We start from the raw sequence: 6,000 nt of genomic DNA on the forward strand, positions 1-6,000 counted from the left end.
TCCCTAGTGAAGACCCTCATTCACTGTCTTGCTTTTACTTCGTAGGTCTAGTCAAGTTTGTGACTAAAAATAATTGCTTGTATATATGTATGTCTCTCTAACTAAACTGCAAGTTCCAAGCTGTAAGGGTCCACCTAGGTCATAGTCACGTCTGTAATCCCTAGCACTCTTTATAGGCCTAGAACAAAGTACGTGCTTAATAAAAATTTATTAAAAGTATAAATGAATGAATGAGTGAATTTATCATTTCGTATATCTAATTAATACATCATTTCTAAGACTGGCTAGTACTTGTGACCTTCGGTCTTCCATACAGTTTCAGCTTTGCAAGCCCTCTTTTGTCAATCAGGTGTGTTCGATATCAGGGTGTTGGATGCCCTCAGATGGGTTCTAAACATTGGTATGGAGCAGATTATTTCTTCATTCATGTCAATTGTAATTGGTAAGTGCAAGTATAAGAGCCAGGGAAGCTCAAAAGATGTATCTCTCCAGATTGAGGGGGTGGAGGTGGGGAAGAAAGGATGTCAGAGAGGACTCCCTAAATGAGAGGATTCCTGACATGAGTTGTAGAGTTGTTTCTGAGTCGGCCATGGAAGTAAGTATACGTATGAGGGGCTTTCGAGGCAGATGGAACAGCATGTGCAAAGGCATGAGAGGAAGAGAGAATATGGCATTTTCAGGGCATTGCAAGTAGTTTGGTGTGGCCCAAGAACTAACAAGGGAACCAGAAGCTAGAGGGCTAAATGAGGTCTGGATCACAAAACATCTTCTAGCCATGTGAAGGCGCTTCAACTTCATGTGAAGGGCAATGGGAAACCAATGAAGGAGGAATGGCAAGGAATAACATGACCAGATACAATTTTTTTAGCAATTGCACAAACAATGGTTCAGATAAAAAGAAAGACACACACTCCAAATTCAATTTGGTAAGTATACTGAATTTGATTTAATACTTGACTTTGTCAGGACGTGTTTTTATGCTTCTTTATCCACTTGCCAAATCAAACATGCCTATAGCACTGTGTGGAAGAAGCATAATCTGCTCTTTAACCCTTTTCTTCTCTAGTGCAGGGAAGTTTGAGTTAATACACTGCTTGATTACTTACACATGGTGAAGGGCCCTTCTCAAGCTGCCCCAGATAGTTGGGTTCTGCCGCTGGTTTTATAGGCTTTATTTATTTAGCCAGAACTAGAAACATGGAAAACAACAGTCTCTGAGCACATGGATGGGTTTCCCTGCAGGAGTCTGAGCTGGCAGTTATTTTAATTAGCAACACATTTTATAAGGGCAGAATCAGAAATGGAAACATGTCAAGGCCTCTTTAGTTATCGAGTTTGGCAGGTTCCTATGAGTGTGCCCGGGCATGGTAATCAGCTCTCAGTTACTCTCCATCTCTCCCAAGGAAACCACGTGCACAGAAAAGTTCTCTATGCATAGAGCCCCCTTGGGAGTTGGAGGACTTACCGATATGACACACAAAAAGTGGAGGATTCAGGAGTCCTTCTGGAGCCAGTTCTGGGAAATACAGTTTTCTCAAGGTAGGCCTAAAGTCATTCGTCTTTGATCTGGCCCCAGACCAGTTTCTCAGTTCTCATAACCTTTCTAGAACCAGTCCTTCTAGACATGCAACCCAGCTTACTAAATTTATCTGTCTAACGTCCACTATGCACCAAAAAATTGATTTCCCCTTTTTATTGCCATGATGGTTTTGAGCATCCTAAATATATGTGTGTGCATAATATAAACACACACACACACACACACATATATATAATATATAATTATTGACTTCAGATATATCTAAAATAAACCAAAATACAGTAGTCCCCTCTCATCTGCGGTTTTGCTTTGAATGGTTTCAGTTACCCACAGCCCACCAAAAATAGGTGAGTACAGTACAGTAAGATATTTTGAGAGACAGAGAAACCATATTTATATAACTTTTATTACAGCACATTGTTATGATTATTTTATTTTCTTATTAGTTATTGTTATTAATCTCTTACTGTGCCTAATTTATAAATTAAACTTTATCATAGGTATCCAGATATAGAAAAAACAACACGGTATAGGGTTCAGTACTATCCACAGGTTCAGACATCCACTGAGTCTCTTGGAACATATCTCACAAATAAATGGGAGACTACTGTACACTCGTACATTTCAAAATGAGTGGTAACTGTATACTGTTCTAACAAGAAGGTCTCTTAAATGAATAGATTAAGCTGATAAGCTACTGTCTTCTATTCACTTATCCATTCGTGTAATCATTGCGCCAGATATAAGCTAAATGCAGGGGATATGATAGAAAACAGGTCTCTGACTATGAGAAACTCAATTTAATGGGGAAAGTGACCCGTGGACTAAAACACAAATTTAGAGCAAAGTAACAAGGGTGGTGATAGACATGCACACAAGGCTGTCTGGTTTGCAAGTGGCAGAAACCAACCTTGAAGCAACTTCACAGAGAGGGAGAACTTGCTGGATGGATAAATATATTGCATTAAGTTCAAAGTCTCATTTTGGAAGCAACCAGGTCCCCAGACCATAGACACAGCTACATTCTCAGGACAGGGAAGGGGAGAGAGAAAAAGAAATTCTTATATCCTAGAAAAGAAAATGCCCTACAATTTCAAGTATATATTTGGTGAAAAACAACTTTTGCAGCATCTTCAGTTTTTAGGCCAAGGACGTCAGGATTGTGACCCATTGGGTGAGGATGCCTGAGCAACAAGTGAGAGAAGCCTATAAAAAGAATTCTAATTTCTAGTATCAAACAAGCCCTTGTTCTGCCCCACAAACACCTCCTAAAAACTATCAACTAAAGGGCTTTTCAGGAGCACTGCTTTGTCAGACCATCAACCTGAACACCTAAATTATTGTTAAAAAAACAAACAAAAAATTCTTCCGTCCTGGTTCAGCAACACATAAATAAGATCTGTCACAATGCCTCAGGAACCAAAACCAAAGGATTACAAGCTCTTGTTACTCGGAATTTTGGAGCATATTTGGGTCAAAACAGAAGAGAAAAGCCTCCATTTTGGGGCACCTAGCCTCCAATTTAATATCTCTTTTCTTGATATTATATTTAAAAAACACGTTTCAAAATATGAGGCTGCTTTCACTTTGAGAAGCTGGTATTCACAGCCAGAACTGCTAGCAGAAAATCCAAGTCTTCCCAAGAGGTGGCTGCAATAAAAAGTAGAGACGATATTGGCTGCAAACTTAACAGTCATGTTGGGTGGAGCCCACCTTCATTCATTTTAAAGCATGCATTCAACCAACATGTGGCTCCTACTGAGCCCTTCCTGCCTGTGAGGCTCTGTGGAGAAGCCAAGGATGGGCAAAGCACAGTCACTAAACATACATTAAGCCCAGAAGGAGGGACAGGCAAGAAACTAGGTAGCAAAAGGGCACAGCAGAGTATACTAAATAGGTACCGAGTACTAAAGAAGCAATACATATGTGAGCATCGCTTGGAGCTAGGAATGGCTTCATGGGAATGCAGTCTGTGCTCAGAAAGGCCCCAGTTGTCACCATCTTGAACTTTTTAATAATTTTATCTTTGAATTTGAGTTTCATAAGTGAAGTCTGATAGGACAATAGAGCATGTTCCTGGAGCTGGGAGTGTCCAGCTCTTGTGCACTCTCACTTCCCACCATGCCCCCACCTGCCTGAATGCATCTTGGCCTCCTGCTTCTCTGAGACTCTGAGACTCCTCCTGAGACTCTGGCTCAAGGCTCCTCTCTATATCCCACAACCACTGGGCACTTCATCCAGGGCAGCAAGTAGGTCTTGTTGGCCTTGCTGGGCTGGAAGGCAGACCTTCTGTCTTTGCCTTCCAGCCCAGCAAGGGCCTGCAGGCGTGGAGAGGGGAGGTACCTGGCATGTGCCCTGCAGCCTCTCTGAATGGGTCAAGGCAGTGACTGTCCTTGCCATGAACTAGTAGCGTTTCAACACCTCTGGCAGGTGACTCGGTGGAGAACTGTCACCCGCTCCTATGGGGGTAGGGAGAACGTCACTGTATAGAGGTTGCAGGTCTTTAGAGGATACCCATTCACACTTGGGACAGCAATCCTGTGGGAAAGGGAGATTGACTTCCCTTGCTGGGGCCTTGCGTTTTTCACTTTCCATGGGCTCTGCAAATTATGTGACCATCCCTACTAGGAATCCAGATCAGAATGACCTCAAAGCCTCTGTTTCCTTCAATGTCCCACAAAGATGGGGATCATGCAGGGCAGGGTATGAGTTTGAGGTCAGAGTGCTTCAGCCAGCCTCACATCAAACGTCTAGACAGGAATCTGGCAGCTCAGCTCCAGCAACGCTGGGCCCCCACACCAGCTGCCAGGGAGAACATCCACCACTCTCCCTGCCCAAATGGCAGCTTTGATGGCGTCCACATTGTCTCCTTCCCTCTCTCTTCGCATGAGATGCCACTCTGTTTCAGTGTGCAGAAGCAATTCTACACCTACACTATGCCTTAGAGAAATCATGCCGACAGTGACGGACGGGTGGGATTGAACAAGGACAGACAGGAGAGGCTTTGGAAAAGCTTGTGTGCACAATGGGGAAGAACTGAACCAGGAAGGAGGCAAAAAAAGAAATAAAGGGAAAGGTGACCAACTGTCCTGGCTTGCACAGAACTTTGGGGTGTGAAACCCAGGATATGAAACTTTTGGTGCTAAAACCAGGACAGTCTGGGGCAAACTAAGATGGCTGATCACCCTAGAAGGTCAAGTCATCGAAGTAAGCAGCAACTAATGATGGCAGCGTTTTACAGACTCCAAAGCTCTTTCTCTTTCATTATCAGATCTCATCCTGGCAACAATCATATGAGAAAGACAGAGCAGGTTACTGTTCCACTTTATTTACGAAGAAACCTGGGGCTCAGAGAATGCAAGTGACTTACCAGAAATCTAATAGCTAATAAGTACTGGAATAAGACCGCAAATCCAGATCTACTAACGAATACAAATAATAGGGTCTGAGAAGTGATTGAATGTGTTGAGAAACAAAGAGAAGATAGAGGCTTTTTAGCTGACTGAGAGAACATTTCCATGAAAAGAAATAAAAAAATTAGGAGAAAATAATCTTTGGGACAGGAAAGATGGGTTCGGTTTGGAGAGTATCGTGCTCTGAATTCACTGAGCAACATGAAATTTCTCAGGGGGTTGATGTCTTGAAAGCGATCAGCCAAAATTATGTTTACTTAATAGATCAATCTGTCTTAGATACTCCAGAACTCTGACACACACCTTGGCAATGACTTTCTGCTTCTACTCAGAAAATATTCTGGGTCACCTTCCTGACAAGATAAGCAAAGAACTGGCAGTAAATTACTGTGACTGTACAGTGGGCAGGAATAAGCAAGATGTGACCAATTCTCTGTAAAGGATATGAGTGTGGGAACCACAAAATACCGTAAACTGTGGGGAGGGGAACAAGTTGGGATGCCATCTTTACAATTTTTTTTCATTGACCTTTGAATTTATGTATTTTTTATTTTTTTGAGACAGGGGCTTGCTCTGTTGCCTAGGCTGGAGTGCAGTGGCGTGATCTAGGCTCACCGCAGCCTTGACCTCCTGGGATCAAGCAATCCTCCCACCTTGGCCTCTGAGTATCTGGAATACAGGTATATGCCACCATGCCTGGCTAATTTTTGTATTTTTGTAGAGACAGGGTTTCATCACGTTGCCCAAGTTGGTCTCAGACTCCTGGGCTCAAGCGATCTGCCCGCTTCAGCCTCCCAAAGTGTAAATTTGTTTCTTTAGCAATCAATATCCAAAAACTGTGCTACACTTGGGGAATGCAAAGTCACAGTGCTGCCATTGAGAAGCTCATAACCCATCTCTGGGGTGCATAGGCTGAGACTCACGTTATAAAAACAGGTCTGTACAATGTTTTGAAGGAAATTGCCAACAGAAGTAATGCAAGTGGGGGCTTGAAGAATGCATTAAAAAATTTCCAGGTAGAAAGGCGTAAGAAAGTGCAACCCATTC

This window comes from Gorilla gorilla, chromosome 13 (assembly GCF_029281585.2).
Source record: "Gorilla gorilla gorilla isolate KB3781 chromosome 13, NHGRI_mGorGor1-v2.1_pri, whole genome shotgun sequence".
Taxonomy (NCBI): Eukaryota; Metazoa; Chordata; class Mammalia; order Primates; family Hominidae; genus Gorilla; species Gorilla gorilla.